General features: G+C 30.2%; 2 pseudogenes; one reads left to right on the top strand and one right to left on the bottom strand.

Moving 5' to 3' along the window:
• Nucleotides 1-13277, top strand: part of LOC102885685 — a 39272-nt pseudogene extending 25995 nt beyond the window's left edge.
• LOC112484621 lies at nucleotides 1604-1723 on the bottom strand (annotated as a pseudogene).
• Nucleotides 13278-13611: the final 334 nt, after the last annotated feature.

Below are 13611 nucleotides of genomic sequence, written 5' to 3'. Positions count from 1 at the left end.
CTTTATATTGAATTACCTTGGTAACATTTAATATATTAAGAGAAAGTGAGAAGTTTTCTGATAACAGGAAATCACTGTTTTCTTTCTGTGTTCTCAGTTTTAAAAGATCTTTCTCAACAGGCGCGAATACATAACGCATATTTTAGTCATAGTTTCAAACACATACCATCTAAACCGATGCCTCCTACAACACACTGACTTTACTTTCAAAAAGATTAACCTGGATCATAGACATTTGCATATCTATATATATACTGCTACATGAATATGCTCTGTGAGATTTTCACCTTATATACTGTTCATAATAAACTTTAGCCAGGGCTATTACTAAGATGATGTTTTCTTATTTGTGTATATTTTTAATTCTAAGGCCACATCCTTTAGGGCATTTTGTTTTACATTCAGTATTAAAAAATCTAAACTTCAATATTTTGACCTCCAAGTTAACTTAAGGATTATATAATCATTACATGTACTAAAAAAAGTTTCTATATTCTTAAATCAAGGTAAAGTGTTTTCTATTATAACATTGAAAAAATATTGGATTTAGAGAATTGGAGTTTTTAAAGATAATAGTTATGTTTTTTTTTTTAATTTTCAGAATAAATATACAATTATATACGATATAGATAGGACAGATAATTCACATGTATACTTTATATAAATATATGTGAAAGTCATACACATGTAAGAATATGGATATGTACATATGTATTACCTTTTTCCAATCTATCTGACAAATAATAACATGCAATAAAAGTACAGGTCACTATGTTCTAAATATTCTACTTGTTATCAGAATGTAGGTTGCACTAAACTAGGTTTTCTATTGCCTGCAAAAACAGAACAAAAGTATTTTAAAGGATCAAATTATAATTAAACATGAAAAGATTTTGTTGGACCAGAAATTCTCATACAACAGTCATCATATGAAATCTGACACATGCATTAGTTATTTAATATTGATATTTTACTTTCCATTTCTTTTTTTAGATTTTGAAATAACACTGCATCAAAATATCGTCAGCCTTATACATCTCGAGTGATCACATGCTAGAAACCTAAATCATAGTTTATTCTAATAGTTTCTGTGTTCACATCTAAGACATGTTGAATTGCTGTTCAGAGAGATTTTTATTAGAAACAGGGATGAGATATCACACTTTCAGGGAAATAGTCAATAAAATCTTTAGCTTTTCTCACATGAGAAAAATTTAAGTCTGCATTCTGAACCCCCTATCTCATTTTCTCTTCTCTGTTTCTCTCTCTTTTTTTAAATCGAACAGCTTTTCCTTTGAGCTGTGATCATAATACGTTTTTCAAATTTAATTACCCAGCACTTCACTATTTAGGGCATTCGTCCAGCCCCAAAAATAATATTACAAAAAATTTAATATATAATATAATATCTTCAAAATATATTTTGAAGAAAAATTTTTACACAGATATGTGTACATAATGTATTTGCTAATATGTGACACACATCATTCTTTTTTTTTTTTTTATTTATTTTAATTTATTTTTTAGGCGAGGCACCCCTTGGTTGACCTCACAGATTGCATGGATCCTGTCAGCTTACAATCCATTATTTTTTTACTTTTTACTCCAACGGCACCTGGTCTTCCTAGGTGGTCTCCTATCCAAGTACTAACCAGGCCCGACCCTGCTTAGCTTCCGAGATCAGATGAGATCAGGCTTGTTCAGGGTGGGCATTGCTGTAGACAGCATCGTTCTTTTTTTAGAATAGTGAGGGATCATGTAGCTTCTCTAATTTTCAATGATGGAACTTACCAATGATGTAGACTCTTATTCTGTTTTATCAAATTATTGCCACTTAATAATGTGCCAAATTATAAAGGATTTAATATTAAGTATATATTATTGTATGTTTAATATGTATTAAATATGTATATATACGCATATATATACACACACATACACACACACACACACACACAGAGTTATCGCTTTTTCTGTACCCATTCGTAATTATAAATAGGTCTTTTCATTTGTGGTGGCCATGGCTTTATAAAATGTTGAACTAGAGTTTCTGTATTTTGGCTCTTTCTGATTTTTAATTATATCATCTCACGAATATCTATCTGTTCAAAATAAAACAAATCATACTGAATTTTTTAATATGCTTCCTTTTATTTTATCAGCAGCAATTACTTCTCTCCTCAAATAACTGAGTTTTGAACTTATTTAGGACAGGAACTTTTTTTCTTTGGGTTCCTACATGTGCTCCATACAGTGAGGTGTAGTTAAATAGAACCTATACACACCTTAACCAGTATTAGCTCTGTACAAAGTGATACTTGCATGGAGCTGTATTTTTTTCTACCTTCCCAGCTCTTCGATGTTCTACATTGCCTTCACATATGAGCCACTGACTGTCATTCACTCTATGAAATAGAAGAAACTACAATACAGATGTGGGTAGCAAATTTGACCAAAGTTCTAGTCAGAATTATTCTTCAGAATTATTAGTTATAGTGTCTATAGAAAGCTCTCTCCAACATGGCAGTGACTCCTTGGAGCTCGATAACATTTTTTTTTTCCCCCATTAGAAAAAAAGCACTCATTTTCTTATTTAAATTTTAACACTTCGCAACAACATGGATAGACCTTGAGATAATAATGCTAAGCGAAATAAGCCAGACAGAAAAAATTGAAAACCACATGATATCTATAATATGTATGATATAAACCTAAAAGCAACAAATGAACAGAACAGAGACTCATGGACATGGACTATAGACTAGTGGTTACCAGAGGGTAGAAGATGGGGGGAGGGGAGAGGTAGACAGGATAAAGGGGGTCAAATATGTTGTGACAGAAAAAAAGCTAACTATGAGAGGTGAACACACAGAGTAAATATATATATATGCCTTACTGTTAAAGTGTACAGCTGACACTTATTGGATTTTGTTAACCAATGTCACCATAAAAAATAAATAAATAAATTTAAATTTAAAAAAAAAATGGGCAAAGGACCTGAATAGACACTTCTCACTTCTCCCAAGAAGACATACAAATGACAAACAGACATATGATAAGACGCTCAACTTCACTAGCTATTGAAAAATGTAAATCAAAAACACAATGAGATACCACCTCACATCTGTTAGAATGGCTGTCATCAACAGGACAAGTAATAACAAGTGTTGGAGAGGATGCAGAGAAAAGGAACCTTCATATACTGCTGGGGGGAATGTAAAATGGTACGACCACTATGGGAAACAGTGGAGGTTCCTTAAAAAATTTAGAATAGAATTACCGTATACCCAGCAATCACTCTTCTGGGTATTTACCCAAGAAATTAAAAAAAAAAAATTATCTGTAAAGATACATACACCCTTGATATTCATTGCAGCACTATTCGCAGTGGCCAACTGTCAATAGAAAAAAAACCTAAGTGCCCTTCAATAGATGTTGGACAAAGTAGATATGGTATATATAGATATATATTACTCAGCCATAAGATAAAATACTGCCATTTGTTACAACATGGATGAATCTTGAATAATCATGCTAAGTGAAATAAGTGAGACAGTAAAACAGAAAAAGTTGAGAACCACATGATTTAACTCATATGTGGGATATAAAATTGAAAGCAAAAATAGACAAGACAAACCAACACAAAGTCATAGACACAGACAGAAGTTTAGTGGTTACCAGAGGGAAAAGGGGCGGTGGGGAGGCGGAAGTAAATAGAGGTTAAGAGGGTTAAATACATGATGACAGAAGGAGATTTGACTTTGGGTGGTGAACACACAATGCAATATACAGATGATATATTATTGAATTATAGTCTTGAAACCTATATAATTATTAACCAATGCCACCCCAGCAAATCTAATTTAAAAATAAAATGATAATAGAAAAATACAAATATTCTTTGAGTAAAATAATTTTTTTTTTCTTTTAAATGTGTTTGCTGTGATTTAGTGATTAAGATAATAAGGACAATATGACGTATCTGGAAGGTATTCTAATAGTCTAAGGTTAAATTATGGTTTTCACAGATTAGTTGGGGGAAAAAAAAGAACTACCAGAAATACTTCATGAAAACTACAGTTAATGACAGGAAAAATCATTTTATTTTTAGATAAGAGTAGAATTAGATGAGAGTTTTGAAAAACATAGTTTTAGATTCAATTTTGGTATATATGAATCTAGGAAGACTTCTTTTAATGGTTTAGACATAAAAGTCAGGTATATATTCCCATGAGATATATGTATGAATATATAATTATGTATGTATGTATAATTATATAATAGTTCACTATGAATACACAAAGGGACATTTATCAAATTTGCTATTATAATTCAATGTTTGTGTAATTATTGCTCATTTTAGAGTTTTTACAATTTTAGCATCTCTTAAAAGTGTTACAGGTTAAATATATATCTCTTTAAGAGTCAAAATTATATCATAGGCATTAACTGTTTTAATCAGCAGTCTATGTACCCTCAAACCTTTATTTCCACTATAGATTTTTATCTTTTTTAAAAAATTATAACAACTTCTTGGTTGTTTCAAGATCCTTCAATTGTCTTTAAATCAAAGTGATAAAATGAACTTAAATTCTTCATCCAGGAGTACAATATATATTAATTGAGAACATGACATAACACACCGTATGTGTAATACAGATATAAGTATTAAAGTAGGTAAGGTAATTAAAAAAACATCTCATGAGTGAAAGCAGAAAAAATAGTCATTTTATAGAATTTGTAAAGTGTTATTAAATGCATTATGTCAAGAGTCAACATTTTATAGAATTTGTAAAGTGTTATTAAATGCATTATGTCTCCAAGCCAAATCCACTGTATCACTTATTTTTGTAAATCAGTTGTCCTGGAAAACAGTCACACCCATTTATTTATATGTTGTCTATTACTGCTTTTGTGATACAGTGGCAGCATTGAATAGTACAACAGAGACCATAGAGGCTACAATATTTACTTTCTGACCCTTTCCAGAAAAAAAATCTGCCAGGCCTTGTATTATGTCATTAAAATAATATTAAGATAAATATTGGATTATTTTACAAAAGAGAAAAATAGAAGAGGCTTTATAGTTTTGACAAAGTAGTAGCATGAGATGACACTTCTTTCTACTATTAATAATGAGATATCTTTGATAAAATAAAATAATTCTAAATACGTAATCAAAGCTCTTAAAACGTAAAAGAAATATCCACAGATTCTAGAAACAGTGAAGGACCTACAAATCAATAAAATATGCAAGCTAATATTACACAAGCTCTGGAGAAGATTCCAATAGTAGATCTGAACATATGTTATCATGTATAAAGACAGGTTTTTACAACAATTTGGAGTAGGTGATGAACCTGCCTTGGGTCTGTTATAGGCAAAGAGCAAAGTCTGAGACAAATTTTATAAAGTCACTGACCATCACTGGAAAATTAATAGTAAAAAATAAAGAGTTGAAAACTATATTGTTTTCATATTTCAGTAGATATATTTCTTTGGGAATGAAATATAGTAATTTTAAATTTGTTTTTTATCTAGTATTTTGTATTGACAGATAATATAAATACAAATTAGTTGTAGACATACTTAGAAAAACTTGACTCAGTTGCCGAGATCAGTATTAAACACAGATTAATATTACTAGAAACTTTATCTAAATATATTAAACTAAGCGATGCTGCTTCTAGCTTCCCCTCTTAGCCCTGTCTCCTCATGAATTCATTTATAATTAACCTTCTTTCATACCTTTGGGAAGGGGAACTTTATTAATTGCTTTTAAATTTACATTACATCTCCTTTTGTTCTATCAGAATCTACATACAAATGAAGCCTTAGAATGTTTAAGATTGTTTTCTACCTTTTAAAATTTAAGTTGCTATTATAAAGAATCAATACATAAAGAATTAATACATAAAGAGAAGATAATAAAACAGAATAAATATACTAACAAAGAAACAGGCATGCACGTATATGAATGATTGTGTCTTTGTAAGTGTAAATATAATATCATTGTCTGGAAAACATATATCTTAGTCATGGTTTCCAAAACAATGTGACTCAACTGCTGTTAATTTGCTCACAATTTCAGTGGAAAATATAATATCTCTTCCAATAATAAAGCTGTATGATTTAAAAATAGCATTTTGTCATTTCAGAAACTTCTAAAATACATTTTTCATATTCTATTTTAATAAAAGAGGTATCTCGAAATATTAAAAAAAATTTAGCCGAAGGGACAAAATGTACTGTGAATATCTGTGACAAATTTTATTTTTTCGAGATACATAATGGTTAGGTAATGCCATTATTAGAATCTCCAAGTATAATGTTTTCAGTTATTACTTTTATTGACACATATTATGGAAACTGAGAAGACATACACTGAAGGATTTAGTAAAATAAAATATCCTCAAAAGAAATTGTAATGTTAAACTTTAAAAATGTCATAAACCTACAGTAGAAATGTTCTATTAATAAAGAGTAATAAACTTGCTATTCAGTGCCTACCCAAGTTCAATATATGGGTGGTTTATTAATAAAGTTATTGTAATTATTAATAGTTATGTTCTGATAAAATATTTACTCATATGTAAAATGGGGCTAAAAACTATTCCTCTTATTGATGGGTAATGATCAAATGAGATTATATGTACGAATCTCCTATTCGAGGTCTTGCGAATAAAAGAGACTTAACAAATACTAAAATATTATTAATATTGAGATTCTAAACTATTAATTTAATTTACTGATCACTTTTTTTATTTGGAAATATTTTCATTCCTATTAAAATATTTTTGGTTATGAAACTGTATATACTGTTCAGGAGTATACAACCAAAAATAAAGTTATTGCTTAGAAATGATTCAGTTTAGCAAATATGAACCTTATACATCTCTTAGTCTACAATTTGTACCATTAAAGCCTACCAAACAGCCGGTTTAATAAATAAAAATATATTCTCTTTTAAATAGTAGACATAGCATTATAAAATATTACATAAATAGTTATGTTTAATAACTAGTATAAAATGTAAGTGAATTAAAAGTATACATTTAAAATGATACTGTAACATACAAAAAAATTAAAAGCAAATATTTAAAGGGTGTAGGTGCAGCTTGATATTTATGCATGACATGAAATATGGAACGTGTAAAGACATATATAGAAAGTTAAAAATTACAACTCAAGGAAGTTAAAAATAAACACAAAAGTGAATTGAAACAAAATTTTAAAGTATGAAAAATATTTTCATTATAAGTGATATCAACTTAATATCTATACAGAGAAAAAAATTCTATTAATTAATATAGAAAACAAATAACTCAAAGGAGAAAAAGTCAGTGTATGTTCAGAAAGTTGAAAAGATTGTGCAAAAACAATTAAAAATAAGCAAAAACTTGTTTCATTTACTGGTATTCACAGAAATGCAATTTAAATGATATTACAATTGAGAAATTTCATTTTGTATGATGATGAAATGTACTAATAGAGAGAGAGGACCTAGGTTCAGTGCACTCTTATTTAGAATTTGTAATAATTTATATTATATACATTTTAGAATTATAACTTTTTAATATACAGAACTAGTTTTACAAATATCTATATCCTTTGATGCAGTGTTTTGGTCAGCATGGAATATAGATACACTGGCCTTATTTTGTAAATAATTATAGACACACACAGACATAAAAATTGTAAAGCTGAACACCAATACAAAACAGTAAATTATGTTTAGGTATTGGTATTATGAGTAATTTTGATCTCTTATGCATTTTGCAATTGCACAAAATTATTTTACACAATAACTATATATTCTTAATTTTGTAATTATAATTAAAATGGTAAACATGTTTTTGTTTTGGATGAAAACAAAATTAAGGAATCATATCTAACAAATAGCTAAGTTGATAAAATTTTTTTGCTTTAGAAAGCCAACCAAGGTTAATGATATGAAATTTTTGTGATTGTTGGTGATACTGAGACAAATGCGTATATACTTGTGATTAATGGCTTTTAAGTCTGATTTAATGAAGTTTTAATGTTACATTTCATAACACACCAAACAGTATGTTTTATACAGCATAAAAGATAATAATTGGAATATATGGTCCAATTTATATTCAATTAGTGATATATTATTTTATACTAAAGCTCGTGCTGCTGCTAAATCTTTTAAGTTGTAGAGAATGTATTCTAATTAGATTTTTAACAATAAGTCAAAGAATTATCAGGTAAATCTCAATGCTACTTTTATTTCTCTTTAGAAAGGGATTATTAATTATTGAATTCATCAAAGTTTAATCTGTACCAAAGACTAGTTACTTTAGTGACAATAATGATATGAAATATCCTAAAACTATTACTATAATTTTATGAATAAAGCATATATTTGATGTATAAATATAGCATGAAATGATTGATAGCAGCATTGGAAAACCATTTTTTTTCAAACATCAAAGTCTTTTTAAATAACATCTATAATAAGAATACTTGCAAAAGAGGAACAAAAGATTTCCAATGCAAAGTGTCTAATAAATAAAAATTATGCATATAGAAATGAAGAAAATTTTAACTTTTAAAGAAGTGTCACCTTTTGAAAATATTAATAATATTTACGTAAGGACAATATAAAATGATATCAAGAATTGTGGTAAAACAAGAAATTGCATGTTCTTCTTGTGGGAGTATGGAAATCAGAATAGTGTTCTAGAAGACCATATCAAAATATATATCAGAAACTGTAAAGATCTGTATAAGTTCCATAAAATTATAATTGATGATATATTTATTTATTTATCTTGATGCCTTTTGTCATAACACTGGTTATCATAATAAAAAAAAACACATTTAAGAAAGAGAAGACTGGTTTAAAAAACTAAATCTATATAATGGTCAGTCATAAAATAATAATTATAAAAATGTCATAGAATTTTAAAATTATTTAATAATATATACAGATGATCACTATACATTTACTATGTAAATTCCTAACTTTTCAAATAGACATGCTTTAGTTATATTATTTTGCCCTGTGTATCTTAAAAATAGAAGAAGCATAAACCTAAAGAGAAAGATTAAATATACAATTGACCTTTGAACAACATGGGTTTGAACTGAGTGGATCCACTTATATGCAAATTTTAAAAAATAAATACAGTTGGCCCTTCTTGTCCATGGGTTTTGTGCCCATAGATTAAACCGACCCCAGATTAAAAACCATTTTTGCATTTCCAGTCACAGATTTTCACCATAGATTAGAAATATCGTATTCAGCCTGGGGTTAGGTGAGTTTGCTGATGAGAAGCAATGACTGTAGAATCAAAAGTTATAAAGGGATTTTTGAATGCATGGGAGTTGGTGCCTCTAACATCCTGTATCTTCAAGGGTCAACTGTATAATTTTGTTAGGATGCAGAGTGCTAAATGACTCTTTATTTTCTTCCCTACTTAGAAATGTCAGTATATGAAGTATCTTTGATAGTTTGTTATTCATATGTAACATTTACCTATTCATCTGCTCACAGATAGCATGAAAATAATAAATTGCATCATTTTAATTCTCAAGTATTATTAAAGATAGGTTGAGTAAAATATAAAGTTCCATGTGCCATTAAAGTCAGTCTGGCATGGTAGTTATAGGCAGAGTTCTAATATATATATATTAGAACTATATATATTATTGGTAGACTAATATGCATGCTTGAAGTAGTTACTTTGGCGTGATGGTTATGATAATAGCATTTTTGATTAAAACATTTTTTTCAAAGCTGAAAAATTGCCACAGAATTACATTTTCTCTTGGAGAAAGTATCTTTTCATAAACAAGACTACTAAAAGTAGGAGATAATTCTAGAAAACATAGCATAGAAAGAATGATCCTAATGTTATATATCTTTCTTCCATCCTGTTACTCTTTATTTTCAATTTTATCTTCTAATAAACATCACATTCTGTTTAGATTAACTCTTGAACAAAGTGAATGATCTGTGTGCATCCATGTGTGTTCATGCATGCGTGTGCGTGTGTGTGTGTGTGTGTGTGTGTATTCATGGTTGTAATTTAAGGCTGTTCTAGTAAAGAAATCACTGATCTGTAGGACATAAGTGACCCAGATGATGGCAGGAAGTTGTACCTGCTGCTATCAACCCTTAGTTCCATAAAACAAACCTATGAGCAAATAAACCTGCTCCCAGCAGGCAGTGACCATCGTTTACAGGAGCGGGAAAGGATTATAAATAGATACAGTAGCTAAAACTAAGACAAAAATCTGGATTGGAAAGCCTATAAACTAAATATCAAGTACTTCAGTTTATTTAAATCATAATTAAGGTCAAGTTTTAGCCTTGCTTGTACAATTCAATGATACATCATCTGTTTATTGCATTATGTGTTCATAGTAGCTAAAACCTAGGAAGAACTCAGAGATAACCGAAAGCAGAATGGATAACAAATTACAATCTATTTGCACAATGGAATACAACTCAACAATAAAATTGAATCTGGTGCTGAAAAAAAAGTTTTAGCCTCACTTTTCAAATTTAGTTGATTCTCAAATATGCAAAATAATTATTCATCTACGCTATAATGAGATTCATACAAAATAGATTTTAAATAAAGGGAACATAAACTCATGAAAGTAAATATGATTGTTTAATGGGAATTAATCCATAATGAAATAATATTAAGAAAATAAGCATGGTCTATATGCATTTACATGATAATATATAGTCCTATAAACCTCATTATTTTCTTAACAGTCCAGCATTTCAAGGAAAATTTGATTCCTTGCTTATTTTCTGATGTAATAACTGCTATTTATATATTTTCCATTTGTAAGAATACATATGAATCTATTCAACAAATAAAATGTCCTTAGAATTTAAAATAATATTAAAGAATACATATATTTGATTATTCTTATAAAGAAGAAGAAAAACTTACTCTTATTATTGTGCATATTTCCTGCGTGTCTATGATTCTGAGAAACGAGTCCACCTTTCTGCAAAGGCCACTGAACCAGTTTATGAATGACCAGTAATTCAGTCATCTGAGAAATCAGAAAGTTCTGGTTTCATTTCTTCCCTGAAAGGAGATAGAACATCCCATATTTATTTCACATTCTTAATAGATGACAAGAAAATTTTTATTCACAATGTGACTAAAACTGCACACTTCCAAGTAATTTGCCAATAATGAAAGTTTTTCTTTGTATTGCCTACTCGAATTTTTAGTACATTTACACAACTAGTTTAATAATTCATAAAACTAGTGGACTCAATACAATCCATTGAAGTGGCTTCTATAGTTACTGGTTTACCTATTTTGCATTTTCAAGGACCTTTATTTCAACTTGTCAAGATGAACAGAAAAATTCTATATAATTATAGTGTATTTGAGGTTGTAGATCCTCAAAGATCTTCTTTTAGAATTTCCTCATTTTATAGATGTGAAAAAATGGAGCTGCAAGTGATTTAGTAAATAATTAAAGAAGGTCTTAGAATCAACGTCATGTTAAGACTTGTATCAAAGACTCTGACTTTTGATCATTCCACTATTATCTATTATTATTTCAGGATCTATCTTAAAAATAACAAAAGGAGAATTTTAGAACTGGTTAAAATTATAATGAAAATGTAGCCAATATGAAATTCTGTCTCAATTACAAGATTAATTGACATTTTTTACCACTGATGAATTATTTGATTCATTACATGCTCCTGTTAGGTTCAAATTTACTTCTATCAATATCTCTAAAATGCAAGCATTTATAATTGGTAGAGATAAAATACCACAAATTTGCACATATGTTTTGCATATAGATTATTTTATTGTGGTGAAATATATATAACATGGACTTTAATGATTCAACCATTTAAAATGAGCAATTTAGTGGCATAATTACATCCACAATGTTCTCCAACCATCGCTACTATTTATTTCTAATTTTTTATTACACTGAACAAAATCTTTGTACCCATTATGCAATAACTCCTCACTTCCTCCTGCCTATTCGATGGTGATCTTTAATCTATATTCTGTCTCTATGAATTTGCCTCTCTTTGTGTTGGCCTGTCTCCCCAAGGAACTGTGCTGTCATCAGTCTCTGCATCAATGAGTTGGTACTCAGTGGTGGAATTAAAGAGGGCAGCCTTAGTGAGGGGAAGCCCTTGTTCCTGGGCCTAGACAGCATCCACATTTGTCTTAGATGCCCATTGTACTACCTCTGTGACTGATAAAGGGTCTTCTGACATCCAACACTCACACACAGAAACAGATAATATGTATAGAGTTATAAAAATTAATCAGTAATTAACATTTCAAAAAACCCACATGTCTAGAAGGTTTCACTGGTTTTATCAAGTGTTTTAAGGAAGAAATTATATCAATATTCTAAAAAGTTTAGAAAATAGGAGTAGTGGGAACACTTCCTAATTCATTCTACAAAGGCACTAATACCAAAACCAGATAAATACATTGTTAGAAAGGAAAACTGCAGACCAGTATCTCTTATGAACATAGACACACAAATTCTCAACAGAGTAGCCGATCAAATACAACAATATGTAAGAATTATATACCACGACTAAGATGGGTTTATTCCATGCATGCCACATTCAGTATGCTGATTCAACATTCAGAAATTAATTAATGCAACCCATTGCATTATCAGGCTAAAGAAAAACCATGTGTCTGAATGAATAGATTCAGAAAAAAGCATCTGATAAAATCCAACACCTATTCATGATAAAAACAGAAGCAAACAAACAGAAACGCCACCTCTCAGCAAACTAGAATGAGATAGGAATTTCCATACTTGGACCATTAGAAAACAGCATTCAGATTTGGCCAACAGCTCATCAGGCCCTCTGTGGTGGTTCTCAAAGAAGACCTGTCCTTTGCCCTCATGGACAGGAAGCCTGAGTACCAGGACATGTACTCTCGTGTCCCCTGGGGCCGGTGGAGTACTTCTGAGACCTGCATCCTGTTGAAGTGGCCAATTTGTTTCAAGCGACCCAAGGAGTCAGGACAATGGTGGGGAAGCATTTCAAGGAACTTCTCCTGCTTTTCTTCAGGCAGGATGGCCTCAAAGTCAGACAGACTTTTATGAATGTTCACAGCCAGGTTCTTCCCAGGAAGGTGGGATATTTTCACAGGAATGACAGCGTCTATGATGAGCTCCATAAACGTGAAAAAGAGGAGCACTCTCCGACCTTGTGACGAAGAGAGGAGGGAATGGCAGCAGAAACTGCAGCACCGTGGGTTTCATTTCAGTGATGCGGGCAAGAGGGTACCAGGAATGAATCTCAAGGCATAAGGACAGGGGCCTCAGTATATAGGATTCTGCATTATTGTAAATGAAGCTATGCAGACTTTATTACATCCTACAATCCTGCAACCTCTTGCAAAGAATTTTAATACACCTGTGGAAGGCGTCAGAGTTCACATTTCAAACAAGATGACTGATAGGCTAAGCTCAGAACAAAATCATCGACAGCCTTCCTACATTCTCTCAGCCATGTACTTAAAATAGAACTTTTTTCTAAATCGACCCTTGGCCTGAATGAAAGTAAAATAATAGTTAAAATATTTAAATATTTTTATTTAAAAA

This window comes from Pteropus alecto, unplaced genomic scaffold (genome assembly GCF_000325575.1).
Source record: "Pteropus alecto unplaced genomic scaffold, ASM32557v1 scaffold17, whole genome shotgun sequence".
Classification (NCBI taxonomy): domain Eukaryota; kingdom Metazoa; phylum Chordata; class Mammalia; order Chiroptera; family Pteropodidae; genus Pteropus; species Pteropus alecto.
The sequence above is the reverse complement of the archived record's forward strand: the minus strand, read 5'-3'. Positions and strand labels throughout refer to the sequence as shown.